General features: G+C 44.5%; 1 protein-coding gene across 1 annotated transcript in view; it reads left to right on the top strand.

Moving 5' to 3' along the window:
• The window catches only part of ITGA9 (integrin subunit alpha 9), a 324192-nt gene that overhangs the window by 166619 nt on the left and 137386 nt on the right, over positions 1-20187 (top strand). The gene's annotated exons all lie outside the window — the stretch shown is intronic.

Below are 20187 nucleotides of genomic sequence, written 5' to 3'. Positions count from 1 at the left end.
ACACACCATTTCCAAAATGTCCAGGGATAAGGATGAAGCTGTTTAGTTTTTTTAAACAGGACTGAAAATTCCATTTGTAAAATGATGCGACTATGTTTTGTTTCATCTGTCTGACTACTCACAGTACCTAAGAATATATCACATGTGATTAAGATAAAGAAAAGAGAAATACACACTATGGCAGTTAAGTTAAAAAAATTTTTTCTTTGATGCATCCTATAGGAGACCAGTGGAAATTTCAGTGCCTTCTGGCTAGCCAACTCCAATAATGAAAGAACTCTTAAGGGAGGTAAAAAGGCACAGTAAGAATATTTATGAAGTTGGAAGAACCATCTAGTGGCCACATATAATGGTCTTCTGGTAGTAGCCTTAGTAAGGCTATTTTTGTGGTGTGGGTGGGGGACCAAGTGCATTTCCCAAAACGCTTGGCTGGGAGATGGGTGGCTCCATCCATGAAAAACCAGCCTTCAAGAGGAGGATCACTATACCCAGAGCGCCATTTAGAGCTTGAAACAAATCGTTCACCTTCCTAAAAATGGTACAGTGACCAAAATCATCAACTGCATAGTATAGCGTAGAAGTAAAGTTGTCTTCTTTTATGAAGGGGAAGAGACCCCTGTTTATTGAGTTCCCATCATGTATTAGGTACCCTATACTAGGACTCTAGGTACTATAGTCCACTGTAGTGTCTGCACAACTGCACAGCTTCGGGCAAGTTGCTTCACACCTCTGTGCCTCTGTTTCCTCTTCTATAAAATGGGAGAAATAATAGCAACACATTATTAAAGTTGTTTTGAGTACTTAACGAATGAAAACATGCTTCCAAAAGCTTGGCGTATAGTAAGCACTCAGTAGATGAGAGCTAGCATTATTATTTCATTTAATCTGGTCAGTGACACTAAGAAGTAAGTATTATTACACTGTTTTCAGTGTGGAGGACACAGAGGCTTAGGGAGGCAGGTGACTTGCTCAAGGGCTCATGGTGGTCGGGGCTGGGGGTGGGGATTAAAGCTGGGAGTGTCCAATTCTGCATCCTGCTCTCTTCCAGTACACTGGCCTCAGTTGCTGAGGCTGGCTCTGGACCAGAAGGACCAAGGCTGGGAGCTGGGGGGAAAGTCTTCCTCTGTGTGAAAAGCCCCAATTCAGAAAGGAGGTGGATGGGTAAAAAAATCCATCCTCAAAGATGCCTCCCATCCATCCCCAGTCATGCTTCCCCTGTGCTGTCTGACATGTGAGGCGCTGTTCAAAAGCTTTTCTCACTGGAGACCACAGACACCAGTCCTGCTGGGCGAAAATGGTGGTCCAAGCATCGAGTCAGGCTATTCTTAATACATGTAGGCTGGATTTTTCTCTCCTTGGAGGGCCTCAGATTTGACCGTGAGCTTGTGGCTGGCATGTCAGCAGTTTCCTCAAATGTAGTATCACTATTATTATTTTTATTTTATGAAGGAAGATGAGTGGGAGCTGATCAGAATCTTGGAAAACTTTTGCCCTTACCAGAATATTAGCCATGTGATTCATTATTTATTTTTTTTCCTCCACTGTCTTTCCAAAATTTGGGGCAAAAAAGTGCAGAAGTTTGTTGATCAGGAGCAGCTGGCTTTTGTAGTGGCTGTTTCTGGAATCTCTGGAAATAGGAATGGTTTTTTTCAAAGGTATGTTCTTGAAAGAAAGGTGAAATGCTCCAATGAATAGAACCTTTTGAATGAGAGTAGGATTCCTCATCCTCACTCTCCTCTCTCCCTTGCTTTGATGGGGGTTCCCTAGGGAGGCAGTAGGTGTCTCCCCCACATTTCAGGACCACATCAAGGATGAATGGGTGTGTGGGTGGTCCTTCTGTTGGAGTTACCTAGGCGGAGGGTGAGATGTAACCCCCTGGGAAGGTGACCAACAGAGTAAGGCAAACAAAGAGCCATTCACACACTGGAAGAAGTATTGAAGGGTGCAGTACTTTTCCAGAATACTTCTACTCAACTGACAAGAAGTGATACACTGCTGGTGTATTCATTTATATGGCAAATATCGATGGAGCACTTGCCATGGATGTACCAGGCTTGGTGAAAACAAATAGGGACAAACTACTGCACACAATGCTCTTGGTCTAGAAGGGGAAACACTCATAAAAACAGTAATTATAATTCACTGTGATCACTATAATCATGGGAACATGAGGGAGTTCCCTGGAAGCACAAGGGAAGAGGCCCACCCTGTCTGAGTTTGAGTCTTCTCCAAAGCATACCTTGAGACAAGGATTTGAGAGTAAATTTGAGAGTGCAGGGAACAAAGGTAGAGGAGTAAAGAAGTTTACAGGGAAGCCTGCCTATAGGGTGCACCATACACCTGTGTATCAGTTAGTTATTGCTATGTAACAAATCACCCCAAACTTCATGCCTCGGAAGACCCACCATTTATTCAACTCCAGATTCTGTGGCTCATCTGTTTGGGTCTTCTGGTCTCCTGGGCTCCCTCATGGACCTGCAGCCAACTTCATGTTGGCTAGGTGTCTCTGTTTGGGGGTCCAAAATCTAGAACACAGTGCACAAGGCCTCATGAGACCTATTATAGAACTGGTCTGTTTTCACTTTTTGCCACATTCTGTTAGCCAAAGCAAAGTCACAGGGCCAGCCAGATTCAAGGGATGGGGAAATAAACTCTGCTTACCGCTGGGAGGAGCTCTGTGTCATAAGACAAAGGATGTGAATAGAGAAAGGCTACCAATCAGCCCATCATACCCCGCTGCTGTAGGGGATACTGGATCTTCATCCTGCAGGGAAACGCTAGGGAACGGTGGGAAGCACACAGCTTAAAATTATTGCCTCTGAGGGGTGAAGGGGCTGGGGTGCTTGTACACCAGCTATGGAGAGTCATTGGTTGAGCACTACTCTGGGTTTGGGTGTGCCCTTCCAGCCTGTGACAGACAGCAGCCGGGTCTGGTTCTGAAGAAAGGTCCTCAGCTACAGAGATTCAGACACTGGCAGCTGGAAGTCAGCAAGATCATTTGAAATAGTCTGAGGGGGCTGGCAAGGGCGTGGACGACGTCTTCTACGCCCACTTTCTCAAAGAATCTCAGTTGATGAATTCATTCTGGAATTTCCAGCAGGAGTGTCATACTACCTTTTTTTTTTTTTAATTATTTATTTATTTATTTACTTATTTATTTTTGGCTGTGTTGGGTCTTCGTTCCTGTGCGAGGGCCCTCTCCAGTTGCGGCAAGCGGGGGCCACTCTTCATCGCGGCGCGCGGGCCTCTCACTATCGCAGCCTCTCCCGCTGCGGAGCACAGGCTCCAGACGCGCAGGCTCAGTAGTTGTGGCTCATGGGCCCAGTCGCTCCGCAGCATGTGGGATCCTCCCAGACCAGGGCCCGAACCCATGTCCCCTGCACTAGCAGGCAGACTCTCAACCACTGCGCCACCAGGGAAGCCCCATACTACCTTTTGACACCGAGGCTTCTTTCCACTAACTTGCAGGGAATGCTTTCTTTCCGCATTTCCAAACCCCTAACATTCTCCATTACTGTGGTAACTTGATTTCCTCTTGTATGTGTCTGCAACTCACTCCGTTTCCCCTTCTCTCCCGAGCGGCACTGTGTATCACTCACCTGCTGAAGGGCATTTGGCCGTAGTGAAAACCCATGAGCCAGGTACAGGGCTGGGAGCTTTGTTCCTGTTTTCCTGAGGATAGCAGCAATGGCAGGTGAGGGAAGTGTCCACGGCACATCCCAGGCAGAGAGGATCGGGCCTCTGCCCGCTCCATCATCCCAGGAGGGACCTGGGTGGAGCTGGGCCAAGCAACTGTGCTGCTTTGCAGCCCTGGCTCCAGCCCAGCCCCAGGAGGAGCACAGACAGCGACTCCACTGTCCTACACAGTAACTCAGGCGGGATGGAAAGAAGCCCAGCTCGAAGCTTCTTCATAGTTGGTGGTTCTCACGGATAGCATAGCATTTCAGGTGCAGAACAAGAAGCTGATAGGCAGGGATTTGAGTCACTTTTCTGAGGTCAGAAAGAAAGCTCAGTAGCAGTGGCAGGAAAGAAAACCTGCTGGGAGGTTCCTGAGGCCAAGTCCAGTGTTCTAGCCATTAGACCTGTGGCCTCTGTCTTTAAATAGCCTGTTTCTTGCTCCCACTCTGATGCGCTGCTAACTAGTTGGAATGACTTTGGGGAATACCTTCCTATCTCTAGGAGGATCTGATTTGTAGTTTCCTAAAGGGTGGATCAGCCTTGGTGTGAGACCCCACCACACATGAGCAGCAGAGATCCATCCCAATGAATATTGGGTTTCAGGGACAGCCCTCCCCCTGCTGAGCAGATACTAACCAAGATTTTCCATCTGGATGGTAAGAGGATGGGGAATCTGTAGAGGAGCCTTGAAGACAGAGCTGAGGGGTAACCATGGCAACCATAGAAGAGGCTGGGATGATGCTCACAGCTCCCTCCCCAGCCACCCAGGAAGGCTGGATCTACCTGACAGGTGTACCTAAGAAAATATTATTTGCTAATATTTTCCTTGGCTTCCAAATAGAGCCAACCATCAGAGGTTTTATGCGTAAGCATCTTTCCAGCAGTGCCAAAATGATATGGCTGTCGTTTTCCTTCTCACTGGACATTCAACCTAAGAAAAGGATTTACCAAAAGAATGTAGCAAATGGATCCTTCACTTCTCTCAGATCAAGAGCAAACGGGGAGCCACATGCTGTTGGTTTTTTTTTATTTTGGTTTGTTTTTTTTGCTAAGATTTTTGCAGTTTATTCTGTGTGACTGTGGTGTTGGTCTCTTGCCGCAAACGCTAGACTCACCCATCCTGGGGTGACTTAGTTACTGGAAGAAAAGCCAAATTCCAAAGATGCACAGTTGTTTTGTTTGCTGAAGTAAATCTTACCCCACACATATTTTTCTTGCACATGCCCTCTTATTAGCATCTCTCCCAAATTTGTTTAGAGCCACCTGATATAACCTCAGGCAAATCAGAAAGTGGCCCTGCTTCTCTTGGTAGGTGGAAAACCAAAGACCACTTTGGCTTTCTCCCCAGAGGTCACCGCCCCTCCCCCCAGGGCCAAGGTGACAGGCTTAGGTAGAACATGAGCTGCCCATAAATCACTGCTCATTGCAATTGCCATGAGAGGGAAGGTACTAGGTAAAGAATGTCTAGATTTTATGAGCCTTCCTCCCTGACTCCATTCCAGGTGATCTTGATCCAAAAATGATGAGGCTGGGTGGAGGCTGTTGGTGCCACGCCCAGATAGTTTTATGGTACAGGTGCCCCATTCCCAGCTGCCATTAAGTGTCCCCTGCCAAGGCTCACAGCTGCCCTTCCTCTTATCTTGCCTCATGGAAGTCGCCTTGCCTGAGAGGTTACACCCATCCTGGGCAGCCCTCTCCAATGACTGCTGATTTAAGGTACAAAAAGCCAGCCTCTTGCCTCAAGTGCCAGTAACTCTATGCTGTTTTGTGCTCCAGAGCCCCCTGTGAATCAGGCCAAGGCTAGACTCTACCCAAGACCACCTTGGTCTTACTTGCTCAGACTCTTCCCCACTCCAGTCCTGCTTCCCGTGGCATCCCTCACAACCGCCCGAATCCTTGCTGCCAGGGAACCCCACCTGAGATGCTGGAGAGCTCACACCTCACCATCTGTTCCTTCTCAGATCTCCTGGCCAGGAAGTCTGAATCTTTTTCAGAACCGTGAGTTTCAAAAGGAAACCAAATTCAATGTATTTATCAGATATGAGTGGGGGAAAACAGTTGCCGGTGGGCTTCTATCTGCCCTCTTGGAATTGGAGGGTTTTTGGATTTTTAAAAACCAGGACTGTGGAGTGATGAGTAGGAGGTCCCTTCAGGGGGTGAGTGGGACTTTGTGTCTTTTAGGATTACTTCTGGTTGCTTCTTCGCCAGGACTTTGTTTTTAAAGAGGACTATCCAGACGCAGGGATAAAAGGAGAGGGGCCCCCTGTGAGATACAGCTTTCACTGCAAAATGTCCTCCATGTGGGAGCCGAGGGCAGATACAGGCCTCAGGGCATAAAAGTCACATGCTGCTCAGGTGAAGTGAGCAGCCTTCCTTGCCAGGAGCGCTGGCTCTTTTTTGAGAATGTTTACTGTGATAATGAGATTTGAACAAGAGGTGAATGCCATTGTTTCAGCCCACAGTTGTGTTTCTTCAAGGGAAAAAAAAGACACATTTTTAAAGTTTTCATATATTTTAAAATTTATTAATTTATTTATTTATGGCTGCGTTGGGTCTTCATTGCTGCACGTGGGCTTTCTCTAGTTGAGGCGAGCGGGGGCTACTCTTCGTTGCGGTGTGCAGGCTTCTCATTGCGGTGGCTTCTCTTGTTGAGGAGCACGGGCTCTAGGCACGTGGGCTTCAGTAGTTGTGGCACAGGAGCTTAGTTGCTCCACGGCATGTGGGATCTTCCCAGACCAGGGATCGAACCCGCGTCCCCTGCATTGGCAGGCGGATTCTTAACCACTGCGCCACCAGGGAAATCCCAAGTTTTCATATATTTTTCCTGGAAGAAAATTGTTCTTTGTGTGGGAGAACACAATTCATTTAACCTCCTGAGCCAAGAAGGAGAAAATTCTCATTTACGCACCTCTCTCCAGCTTCCCCAGGTGCGTCGATTTTAAAGATGGCTCATGGTTAGACCTGGAAGAGTAGGATTGAGATGAAGGAAGCCAACAGCAGTTACAAATCTCTTATTCTACATCTTTCAGAAATGCACGTCTTCCTTTCCCTCCTGGTGTCGGAGGCTAAGCATGCTGTCCATCCCTCCCTTCATCTGGCCTCTCATCGTCATTGGTGACTCATCAGCACTGAGTTAGTCCGTCGCTCTCACCTGCCATAGGACACAGGTTCCTAACCTGAGGATATGGGTTCATATCCTTTTGGTGGTCTGCACTTTGAATTCATGGGGTCTGTGAATTTAGATAGGAAAACAATCACAGCTTTATTTTCACTAACTTCAAAGTAAAATTTGGCATCGTAGTCAATTGTCAATGTAGACGACAAAACAGAGTAACATTAGCAGGACCTGTGACTGTCACACATAGAAATCACTGATATTTTCACATCAAGTTACAATGTTGCACGTATTTCAAAATATCATTCACATTCATCTCTACTTCAAAGTTATGGTACCTATGTGATCTACCGCCAAACCTTATTATTCAGTGTTATTTTAAAAACCCATATTCATAAACCACATATTTTTAAACATAGTTATCACTGTATTTTTGTATAGCTGGTTTCTTTATAACTCTATTTTTCATTTTATGCGTTTAAAAACATTTTGAAAAGGGGTCCATTCACTTCACTAGACTGCCAAGAGTATCTGGTGACAAAAACAGGTTAAAAACCCCTGTTCTAGAAGTTTTCCCTGATTTGGGGAAAAGATACATGTTGGAGAAACAAACATTTTGCTCTGCTTACCGGAATAGACAAAAGATTTTTATTATAATATCCAGAACTGAGACTTTATTATAAGGCTGGTGTCATATTATTATACATTTTTCTCTTTTTTTAACGTGGGACCAAACTTAGAAGCCGCTGGAGGAAGTGTTTCCCTGACCCTGTAGCTCCCAGCGTCTGTGATCGCTGGTGATGAAGTAAACATTCATTCCTTGTTTGGGTTTGTTAAAGACACGGGTAACTGTCTATCACAGCTTTGATGAGCTCAAGAAAACCAACGCTTCAGGCCCAAAGCAGAGAAACTGGGCATCGTGGTGAATGTGGCAGCCACTTTGTGCACAAATCGGCACATATGTGGTTGTTTGAAGTGCTGCATCTGGAGTGTCTATTCTTGTTTCTACCTTTGGGGACCCAGGTGGGAAGAGCCACTTTCCTCTGGCTCCTATGACTGCTCACCTCACAGGAAGAAGGTTCCAAATCAGGGAGGCTTGTAATTTCAATACACTTTATTGTCTGTGACCATTTACATCCCCTATTTGGTTCTTGAGCTAGAAACAGGGAAAAATGATGGCCATGATAGAGTTATTGTGGAGGGACCACGGTGGCCCTGCCGACTTGGGCTCTCTTGAGTTGTCTGGCCTGCCAGCGTCATGAAATGCAGGTTCGCTTCTTGTGTTTTAAATGTATTGTGGCCGAGTTTAACGGGTGGTGTGTGTGGTGCAGGGTGGCACTGGGCCGCTGCTGATCAGGTCATCCATCGCTGCACACCATCCCCGTCATGACATCAGACCTCTGGGCAGCCCGCAAATTTGGGAAATTCCTCTGCCCCCCAAAGTACTCTTTGTCTTTAATCCAGTTGTTACAGTGAGTGAACCTGATTTGTTCCAGATGTTGTAAGATTTAGTGATTCCGGAAACTACTCCTCAAGTCGAGGCTGATGAGGATTTGAATTCCTCTGTTCGCTGGAAACCAGCAGTTCTTTTCACAGTTAAACAGATGGGGCAGGAGGAGGGAGCCTAAGCTTCTTGGAGGGGCAGGGAGGGCCCTCGGGCTTCTCATGTCTGCCTTGTTAGAAAGAAGGTAGCCTCTGACGCAAATACTGATTCTATAACTAAATGAGTTATTAAATGAACCAGAGCTGGGACCACATTGATGCTAGCAAAATCAGTGAGAATATAGACATGTTATTTTTTTTTTAAGTAACACATACTTATATGAACGATCTGAATGTTGCTAAGGAAACCACTATTTTAGTTCAGATCACCTTAGTAAATACTTTTCTCTTACTTTATGAGCATAAAACCATCCAAAGGGGGTACGTATGAGGGAGATAGAGGTATTTCTGGTTTCACATAAGTGGTTTTCAAAGCAGAAATTCACTCCCAGGAATCATTTCCCTGACCCGCTGTAAACTTTAGTTGACATGCCTTACAGAGGTGCCCCGTGATCTCTGTCTGGAGTTAATAGCCATGTGGGTCTCTTTTGCATGATTAGAAGGGATTTATAAAGCATGGCAAGATGTGAAGCACATCTCAAACTCTATGTATAATAGCCCACTATTGGAGAAGGTTGAAACCTACACCCATACAGATAGCAAATTCTGTTTAACAGAGTATTATTGGTTTATGCAGTTTTTGAGGATGTAAACAATATGAATATTAAAGCTCCTTAAAGTTATGGATTTAAAACAAAAGCAGAAATTAATTAATGTAGATTGTTGCTGTTTAGATTTTTTTTAAGTGTATTTGAAAGTAGACAAATGCCCATATAGATGCTGATGGGGGTCTGGGACAACCTGTGTAAGTGACCTAAGGTTTCAGCTGCAGCCCAGCCAGGTGACTGGGGTGTGTATCCAGGGAAACCAAAGTCAGGAGGAGAAGCTGAGTGGTGACAGAGCTATGTGGGTTGGACACACCTGAGAAGCAGGTGGGTCCCTGACCTGGCACTGAGTTTTGAACAAAGCAAAATAGGTTGCAGGGTATAAAATGAGGGGATCCTGGGCTTCCCTGGTGGCGCAGTGGTTGAGAATCCGCCTGCCAATGCAGGGGACACGGGTTCGAGCCCTGGTCTGGGAGGATCCCACGTGCCACGGAGCAACTGGGCCCGTGAGCCACAATTACTGAGCCTGCGCATCTGGAGCCTGTGCTCCGCAACAAGAGAGGCCACGATAGTGAGAGGCCCGCACACCGCGATGAAGAGTGGCCCCCGCTTGCCACAACTAGAGAAAGCCCTCGCACAGAAACGAAGACCCAACACAGCCATAAATAAATAAATAAATAAATATTTAAAAAAAAAAAAAAAAATGAGGGGATCCTGAGCTGGTCGGTATTAGGATCACCAAATGGGTTAGAGCAGATGATTGTGGGGTGAGGCTGTAAACCACAGGAAGTTTCCCCTGGCCTGGGCTTATGTGGGGCCAGCTGTAGGATAACCACAGGACAAGATGAATAGTTGGGCAAAAGTAACAGCTCCTACCATTCTAGAGTATATTAAAATATAAAACAAGATTAGATTTGATTTCTTAAATCTATTCAAAAGTGTACATTTTAGGTACAGTATCTTTTTTGGGCATTTCTTGGTGATTCTTTTGACCAAAAAAAATGTTTTTACAAAAAAAAAAGTGGTATCTTTTTTTGGTGGTCTTAGTTAATAAAATAAATTCCTAAATGTTTGCCACAATAGCTAGAATCTTCAAAATCAGGAAACTTTAATGACTTTTCATGGCAGTGGAAATTGGTATTTGGATTCTATATACTTTGATGTTTCAGTGAGTTCTATAGGAATAGGCAGTAAAACTAATTAAACTAAGTAACTAACTAACAAAGTAAAACTAACTAAAATGAGCCAGCAATACAAAAACAGTTCCCATCCCTGTAGGAAGGAGGAACTTTGGAGCTTACACTGGAACATCCCGTGGGGACTGAATCCTTTGTAGTCCCTTGCTGGGACTCAAGGTTTCCTTGTCCAGAGTTCCATCACATGAAAATTGGGGAAAGGATAGCTTCCCTAACTTATTGCAAGCTGAGAGTAAGGGACTAAGAATCTAAAAACGTAGTGCATTTATCTGTTCTGCAGCTTTCTTTGCTCTGTTCATAGGAGCCTGACTCTGAAAAACTACATTTCCCAGGCTCCTTTGCCAACAGGCTTCCTGTTAAGTTTGGCCAATGAGAGCACTGTTGAGAGGTTGAAGGGAGGGAGAAGGAGAAGAGTCAAGGTATTTCTCCCCAACCTCACCCACTTCATGTAGCATCTCTGGTAATAGCTACATCCCTTCTGTGGTCTCAGCCTCTTCTTGGCAGTCCCAGCTCTGGTCACAACCTCCTCCCTCAGTCCCTCCAGCTTCATGGATAATAGTTACTTCTAATCTCTGGTTTTCCTCATCTCCCCTTGTTTTCTCTTTTGGCTCTTCTAGCACCTTTGTTCCTAGTTCCCCGTTTTAATCTCTTCCAGTGAACTACCTGGCATCGACTCTGTTTTCCTAGCTGCACCCTGACTGATACAGTGTGTTTGAATCCTGGCACTGCCACTAGGTAAACTGGTACTACCACTAATTACCCAATAAGTTCCTAAGTCACTTATATCACTTTGTACTCAATGTCTTTGCAAAATAGGGAGGAGATTGCTCTGTAATCAATTCTGAAGTCCTTTTCAGCTTTAAAAGACCATGAGTCTCTAAACTTTGATCTTATAAAAATGTGTGTATCACTCCACGTCTGACTCGGAGATGTTTTTTATCATTTACTCCCCAGGACATGGCTTAGCCTTCATAATACTCTATGTGTACAGAATATGGTGAAGGCATTCCCAGTGGCTTCTTACCTCTAAAGGCTGATGTTGGCAGCTTTTTCCTTTGGAGACATAGAAATGTTGGGATTTTGAGAATGAGTTTTTATACAGTTTTGTATAGATTGCTAAGGAGTTGCCTGTGTCACAGAGGAGAGGCCTCCAGTCTGGCTCTTTGAATGCAAGTGCTTCTGTAATGAAGAATCTCAGGGGCTTTGAAGCAACTCTCAAATGCAGCAGTAGGCTTGACTGTAAAAACTCTCATCCTGTAGAGGTGAACAGAGGCTGAAGACCAATCACTATAATGACATTCTAGGACAAAGTGGTGTCAACACTTGCACCTTGGAGGTATTGACAGCTGCCTTCCTGGGTTGGGAAGCCAAGGACAGCCCCTTACAGAGTGCCTGCCCTGCAAAAATGGGTTCAGAAATTTGTGCTTGCTGCCATCTGTGTCTTCTCGAATTGGTCCCTAGTCATTCTCCCCAAAGTGAATTGCACTGGGGAAGCTCAGAAATATATACTCCTCAGATTCAGCAAGGGTGGTGTGCTATGTGACTTACCTTAAGGTGCACTGGTTTAGGGCAGGGACAATATTAAAAATAGTTAACAACCTGCACAGCAGGCATACCTACCTGTTAGAAGCAGTCGCCAGGCATAGACAACCAGAACAGCGCCCCTGGTGCAACCCACTGGCGGTCAGCCCTGGGTTAGGGGTGTGTTCAGTCACCCATACCTATGTTTCCTGGAACCATGGGAAGAAACGGAGACTATGGCATCTGAGATGGATCCTTGTGACAGTGGCATGAGAAGGAAAGTGAACAGGATGTGGATCACAAGGAGTGGAGTGGGGTTTCTCCAAGGCCTGGAGCCCGTTTCAGATGGTCAGAGATAACAGGATTAGCTGATCTGACCTGCCAGAAACAGGCCTTATTCACCAGGTCATAAAGCTGGCATAGGGCCCCACCACAGGCACTGTCAACGCTGTCAAATCCCTTTACCCTTATGTGGTGGCCTGGCGTCCGGCTCCCAGAACTGCATCTCTCTGCCTACTCTACCCACCGGGTAGCAGACCAGGTAGCAGGCCAGAGGTGCTGGGAATAGATGCTCTCCCTTTCCCACATCATCCTTCAACCAGTGACTGGAGTCAGCACATAAATTCTTCCTTCATTGCACAGATGCGACAACTCAGGACATTCCTTATGGCCTAGATCTGCGTGGTTTACCTCCTTTTCCCACCACATCACATGTAACCAATGAGGTTCCCCTGCCCAGTGTACAACTTGGGGCATCACATTTTGGTAAAAGTCAAAATTATCTTCTGGGGCAGGAAAGTACATATGTGGGACACCTTGTCTTTTTTTTTTTAATTTTTACAATATTCATTACAGCATTTTATAAGCAAGTGAATTTCAGGAGCTAAATATTATCAATTTTATGTCTTTAAATACTCAATTTTATTTTTACCCCAGTTTATTTTCCCTAGACCTCTACTTTGCAAGTAACATGAGCAAATCTGTGCCATTGAAAATTAATTACAGACAACCATATTATATGTTAAAAGTACAATACGTAGAATTTGCTGAGAATCTAGAACAGTGCTGACCAATAGGCTTTAAACTTTTTAAACTTACTGGTAGCCACATTGAAAAATTAAAGTGGAACTAGTGTGACAAATTTTAGTGTATCAAAAATCATTTAAACATGTAATTAATACTAAAGCAGTGATTGAGATTTTTAAATCCTTTTTTGTTTTATTGCACTAAGTCCTCGAAATCTGGTGTGTATTTTACACTAATTCAGACCTGCCTCCTTTCCAGTGCTCAAAAGGCACATGTGACCAGTGGCTACCATATCTGACAGCACAGGTCTAGAACATACTGTGTTGTCTCACTTAGTAGATGAGAGAGCAGGGGTAATTATACACCAGTTCCCATCAGTCATTGTTTGAGGGCTGCTACAGGGAATGTCAGGGGCTTAATTCTTAGGCATTTAGCTGGCCTGCAGCAAAAGGTCCTCCGGCAAAAGATGGGGGATGCTGGCAGATGGAATTGCAGCCTTGGAGGCTGTAGTGATAAGACGCCCAGGGACAGGAGCAGAACCACCCATACATAGCCTACTATGTTTTGCAATACCTTCACTTTGGTGCCTTATTATTTATTAACAAATTATTTGCAACACACCTGGCATTGGTGACTCAAGATAACTGTTAAGTTTACTGGCCTAGAGGATAAACTCAGCACTTTCAACATTCAAGGTCCATGGGAATCTGGACACGGCCTACATATTCTATCAATATTGTCCTCCTACACATGTTATTGCTAAGAATGTCCTTTTCCTGCCTCTTTCCATGTTATTTCTGAGTCACTTCCATCCCTTTATCTTTTGTTTACTTTTTTCTCTGCCTGGAATGTCCTTCCTATTTGTCTGTCCCCCCATTTGCTCCTCATCCTTTAAAATGTGCTCATTTTCTACATCTCTTAGGGAACTTCTTACAGCAACGTCAGTCTACAGTGATTTCTTTGCTCTGGATTTCTCTTGCCTCTTATACTGCACCTGTTCTTTTGGCATGACTTGTCTTATCAGCTTCATGGTGCATCTCCTTCACATAATAATCAATTTATTTGGTGCCTTGTGCTCATATTCCTCATAGAAAGACATCCGATGAACAACCGTGGTTTTATGTGGTTTTTTTCATGTTTGTAATTTTAAGCACTAATAGTTGAAAAGCTCTGATAGTTGTCAGCAAAGTGCCAAGAGGGAGATTGTCCAACAGAGCTGCTGAAGGCATCTGGAGTCATCCTGAATGCCTCCACCAATTTCAAGGAAAATTGTCAAGAGGAGAAATAAGCACTCACAATAGCTTTTGTAAAGAGATGACACCAGCAAGTATTCTAAATATTCTAAATGGTAAGAAGGCAACTACGATTTCATTTCTCATCCTATACCCAAATAAGTTTTATGTAACTTTTATACCGTTTAGTTGTATTTTTATGTACTAGAGGAGCAATGGGCACACAGGGAGAATCGCTGGCCCAGGAGTTAGGAGGGCTGCCTGGCTTTGCCAGTATTTGCTGTGTGGCCTCAGGGAAGTGGTTAATTCTGGCCTTTATCTGCAAAATGATGACTCAAATGAGTCCCCATCCAGCTGTCAAATTCCATTTCTGATTTTATGATGTCCGCTCATTTTTAAGACTAGGAATTGTTTATGATTTTAAATTGCAGTGGCTGTAATTTATGTCACTGCTTTTATGGCACATTGTTGAAGATATCTGTGATTTGTTGGATGCTGAATCCTTACTCAGGAACGCGGCCCCCGATTTTGACATTTCTCCTATGGGAGAAGATGTTCTGCTTCACAATGTCCTTTTAATATGATTTCCATGAATGGAGAAACTAGTGGGTGTGGGTGTGGACAATCGATCTTAGCCAAATTTTTGTTGAGAGGGCTATCATTCCATTAATTGTAGGATTCACGGTTCACTTCCTTGATAATACTTTGCGTAATATCCCCGATGGCCCTCCCCTAACCCCACTGTCCCTGCAGAATCCCTTCTTTGTCCTCTCGTCGCATACAGGGTCTCATAAGGGTCTCATAAGGATGTTTCCTTATCCCTAAGGGTCAGCACGTAGCACATATTGACATTAACTTATGTCACACATGTTTGTTTCCTCCACTAGACTGTGAATTCCTTGAGGGCTGGAACCTGTATCCTTGGTGCCTAAATTGAGAAGGTAGTTTTAAAAAGTGATGGATGGATAAATGATTAGAAAGAGGAAGGGAGGGAGGATGGAAGGAGGAAGGCAGGAAAGGAAGAGTAGGTGGATTTGGCTGCCCTGTAGTATTATCCTAGTTGTCATTATCAAATATAGTTGTGGTTCATAAATATAATGTCAATCTTAATGCCAGTATAACAGGAAGTTTTGTGAACTCAAATACAGTTGACTAGAATGTGCTTGACTAACCCCTGTCTTAGCATCCTTTACTCAGGCTAAATTTAAACTAGCAACAAAAGAAAATAAAAGTATTATATTCTATAAAAGATAGTTTATAACCACAAGTTATTTAAATAAGGTCATTGTTTATATCTTTAAGACTTAAGGAAGGTCTAAAATGATCTAATAGAAAATTATTAAACACCAATTTAGCTGCTTTAGTTTCTTTCCTTAGCATCTTCACCAAAAAATTATGTGCATAAATCTGTTTCTGTGATGGTAGAAAAGGAAGAATTTGCTTTAGTGACCTTTAATGGTTCAGCATAGGATGATTTGGTATGGAAATGTATTGCATTTACCCAATAAGGAACTTTGAATGGTATGTGTTTTTAATGTACAGTAATGAGTGAGGTCAAAGTACAGTTTCTACAGTGATCCTCAGGTACCACACGGCCACCAAGACGCCCGTAGCAGCATCTGACATTTGGAGTATTGAATAAATTGGCGCTAAACTTCAATATAAACCCAACATGTTCACAAACAGCTGCTGTAAGATGTATTAGGACAGTTATATTTATTATTTTTGATAAAACATGAGCAAGATGTTTCCAGCAGGCTGTATGTGTGCTGTAAGATAAACTTTATAGAAACTGTACAGTTTGTACCTTATGTTAGTGACTAATCATGCTTTTCATATAAAAGTACACCAGAGTCATTGGTGTACATAGAAATCTGACCCACTTAAAAGACTGCAAAATCAAATTAGAATTAATGGGAAAATTTCTCAGGGACTAAAATGCCTTGAAAATTAGAAAGATTGTTCTTCAATAAATCAGAAAGCACCTGTGAAATGTTTGGCACAAAAACACTGTGCCTCATTGTTTTATTCTTTTAGCAGTCCCGTCCGAGAGGCTGGTCTTCACGGAATCCTGTTTTTTTCAGATGTCATTAAATGACATTTCTTGCCAAAGCCCTTCCTGGATGAGCTGGAGATTATATAAGAGTTGTAGCTCAGACAGCCTTCATGATGAAGGAAGTTTGGCACCAGCTCCAGCTCAGCACCTCCATGGCCCGGTGACCTTGATCAGAGGGGGCTCCCCTGTGGGGGGCTCAGCATCTTCACCTGTAAATGTGAAGGTTGAACTCATGATCTGTTGTGGGGAGGTCATGCATGCCATTCATTCATTCAGCAAGGGTTTGTTGAGCACCTACTATGTGCCAGGCACCATTCTATCTCTGAGGGTTCAGTGATGAGCAAAACCAGACAGAAGTCCCTGCCCCCTGGTGCCTAGATCCTAGTGGGGAGAGAGATCATCCTTAATCAAACAGCCACACAAATAAATGTGTCATGACAACCTTGGGAAATGCCATGAAGGGCTGGTGGAGCCCCGGGGCTGAAGAAGCTCATAATAGGGAGATTTATTTCACCTAGACGGGAGACCAGAAAGGGCATCCTAAGGGTGTGACAGGCAAGGGGCTGGAGAACGCAGGCAACAGTGGAGAGGGACGGGCTTTGAAGGCACAGTAGGCACTGAGTTCTAAGCTCAGCAACTTGGCCACCTTATCTCCCTGCATCTCGATTTCCTCATCTCTAAAAATACAGCTGACGTCAAGAACCTTTCATGCTGTCATGCTGTTGCAGGTTTCAGGACAACTTGTTTGAAAGTACCCAGCACCAGGCAAACTACATTGCATTTCATTTCTAAGAATAGCTTTGGAAGCAGAGATGTACTGTTTTGTACGTGGATTTTTAGATGTGAAGAAAGTGTGAAAACAGCTTTGAGGCTTCTTTTGTTAAAACGTCTGAGTTTGCTTTCAGCCCTGGAAGGTCCCTGGCTTCCCTTAATCATAGAGCCATGTTTGCCTTACTTGACTTTGAAAACCTGGGAGTGACCTTGCTGCCTGATTAAGTGACAGAGGCTTTAGGGGCTGGCAGAAGGTTAGACATCCCTGGCCTGATCCCTTGCCATTTACACACAAGGGAAGGACGCTGATCACATGAATGACAAAACTGGAGTGAGCAGGCAGCCCCTGCCCCATGGTCCTGGGCTTTTCTGTCTTGTCTCTCTGCTTAATATTTCATTTGGAAACTATGGATACTTTCTGAGACTACTTGTGGGTGCTTAGGCAATTCCTTCTTGAGATAACGCAAAGCTAATGCTCTCTCATAACTCTTCAAGGCCTGAGGATTACTTCTTTAATCTTACAAAAGCAAACAGGAGGACAGAAATAACCCATCAATTGTTTAAAATGAAAATGGCCAACAATAATAAATAATTGCCACAATAGCTTGAGGTCAGGGTCTTCATTTACTGGAGGCCATTCAAGAATTTGAAACTTTTCTCCAAGTTAATTTTTCACGTCTTGTTTGGATCCTCAGAGCTCTTGCTTCCAAAGACAAGGCCATCAGATCTCTCATTGCACGTTATTCTTGTTGACGTGCCAGGCATGCAGGAAAGTGAGGTCCTCTCTTCATGGATGGGTAATGATGATCCCCTCCCCCACAAAAATGCATATTTCAAAGTTTTATAGCCTACTGAGATTTTGGAGAGTTCTCTTCTCTTTCATGCTGTATTAATGGTTGCAAACAACAATAAACATGTGCTTGTTAATTTAAGTGGAAAAGGAATTTATTGGAAGGATATGGGTTGGTTCAGAGCCTAGGCAGGAGGGAGAGGCAAGGCTTAGCCCAGGATGCCAACCCTGGGCTCTCAACTCCTCTGCAACCACCTCAGATGATCTCAGAGGGCCCTGGTGTCATTGGGCAGCCCTCAAAATTCGTGGCCCCAGTTGGCAGCATCCACCCCCCACACTGAGGCCACTTGACCACCCTTAGATCACGTGACTGCACTTAGTTAAGTGCCCACACTTGAATGACCAAGAGGAGGGCAGAGGGAGGGTCTGCCCCTTTTCCGCTGATAGTTCTTCCACCTCTCTTGAGATTCCCCCCAAACAAAAACGTGTCAGGATGCTGAGTGGCCAAAAGGAACAACTGTCCATTACTCAAACCCTCATATGCTTGATCACATCTGCCACTAACTGGCTGGCCAGTCAAAGATCGGCCTCCAGTGTGAATTTATTTTGTCCAAAACTCACATTATCTAATAATCCTCAGCCTCATGTGCATCTTCATCCTTGTCATCATCCTCACCACCATCATCCTCATCCCGTTGATGGTCCATTCACTCCCCCGCTCTCCTGGGCTGACATTTCCCTCCATCTCCTCACCCTTCAAACATTCCCCTCTCCCCCCTCCCTTCCCAGTCTTTGACGCTGCTTCTATTTCACTGCAAAGTGGAAGCAATCACAGGGGAACTTTCATTTGTTCCTACCACCCTTCTACTGATGCATCTGGGCCATGCGCTCCACTTTCTCACTTCGTACCAGCTGAGGCCAGCCCCTCCGTTTGTTCACCAGGCCATCCAGCAACTGTGCCCTGTCATGTCTTTATTAATTGTCCCCTGTCTAGTAGATCCTTCCTGTGATCATGTAAATATGCCATGATAATTCCCATCTGAAAAGAAAAAAAACAATTCACTTGAGCCCACTCCCCCCACCAGCTGTCAATCCTATTTCTCTGCTTTCCTTTATAGAAAAATTCCTCCAAAGAGTCAGCTGTGCTTATTGTTTCCATTTCTTCTCCTCCTACCTCTCTCAGACCAACTCCGATCATCCCTGTCACTGCACTTCAGCAGTTCTTATCAAGATCACCAATGGCCTCCAGATGGCTAATTCCAGTGGCCAGTTCTAATTCCTCATGTTAGATTGTCACATTTGACGAAACTGATTACTCCTTTCTTGAAGCATGTGGCTGCTTGGAGACTGTCTCTCTTGGTTTTCCTCTCATCTCCTTAGCCACTCTTTTTCAGTCTCCTTTGCTGGCTCCTCGTCATCTTTAGCTCCTAAACATGAGACCCCCTTCTCTAGTTACATGCATTCCCTATTGATCATTTCTAGTCCACCCAAATGCATATCTCCAACCCTGACCCCTCCTTCCACCTCTAGACCCTTACATTCAACTATCTCAGCATCCCTTCTTAAAAATCCAATAGGCATTTGGATTTTCTCTGCTGACCTTCTATACCCATGGTCTTTCCCATCTCAATAAGTGACCCCTCTTCCCTTCAGGTTGTTAAATCTGAAATCCTTGCAGCCTATGCAAGAAAGAGAGGAAAGAGAAGAGTCCATGACTCCTCTCTTTCCCTAACACCCTTCATCCAATCCATAAGCAAAATCTGTTGGCACAACCTTTGAGACATCCAGAATATGACCTCAGCTTCCACCACTGTGGTCTAGGCTGCCATCTTCTTACACCTGAATTATTACAAGAACCTTCAAACCAGGCTCTCTCCTTCCCCCCACCAACCACTCACTCCGGACTGTTCACATCACATCCAGTGAGCCTTTAAACATTGAAGTCAGGTCACACCATGCCCTGCTCAGAGACCTGCAGGAGCTCCTGTCTCAGAGGCAAACCATGGGCCTAGGGATGGCCCACAATGCATGGTCTGCCCACCCCCACTCCCTTCAACTCTAAGCCCATTTCCTCCCACTCTGCCCCTCACTCACTCCTCTCCAGCCACATGGGTCTACTTGCTGCCCTTGAATACACCAGACACAACTTTTCCTTTGCTAGTTCCCAGATATCTGGGTATCTTGCTCTCTTTCTTTCTTCTGATTTCTACTGAGAGGTCACCTCATCAGTGAAGCTTCCCTGACCAGCCTATTTAAAATTGCACCCCACTCTCCCTCCAAATCTGGTGTCCTCTGTCCTTCTTACCTTTTGTAAGTTTTCTCCGTTGCTCTTATCACAATCTGACCTGTATGTTTGCTTCTTTGTGTATGTGTTTTTTGTCTCCTTGAAGCTACAGGAAGGCAAGAACTCTCTTTTGTTCACTGCTTTCTCTAGCACATAGAGTAGTGATTGGCATGTAGTAGGTGCTCGGAAATATTTGAATGAATTACTATATGACCAAATTCCATGTATAGGTTATTAAATGTCTTATAATTTTCCAAGTTGGATGCACTAAATTTCACATGAGCCACAGGACAGCTTAGTGAGTTAGGCAA

Source organism: Balaenoptera acutorostrata, chromosome 10 (genome assembly GCF_949987535.1).
Source record: "Balaenoptera acutorostrata chromosome 10, mBalAcu1.1, whole genome shotgun sequence".
NCBI lineage: Eukaryota > Metazoa > Chordata > Mammalia > Artiodactyla > Balaenopteridae > Balaenoptera > Balaenoptera acutorostrata.
The sequence above is the reverse complement of the archived record's forward strand: the minus strand, read 5'-3'. Positions and strand labels throughout refer to the sequence as shown.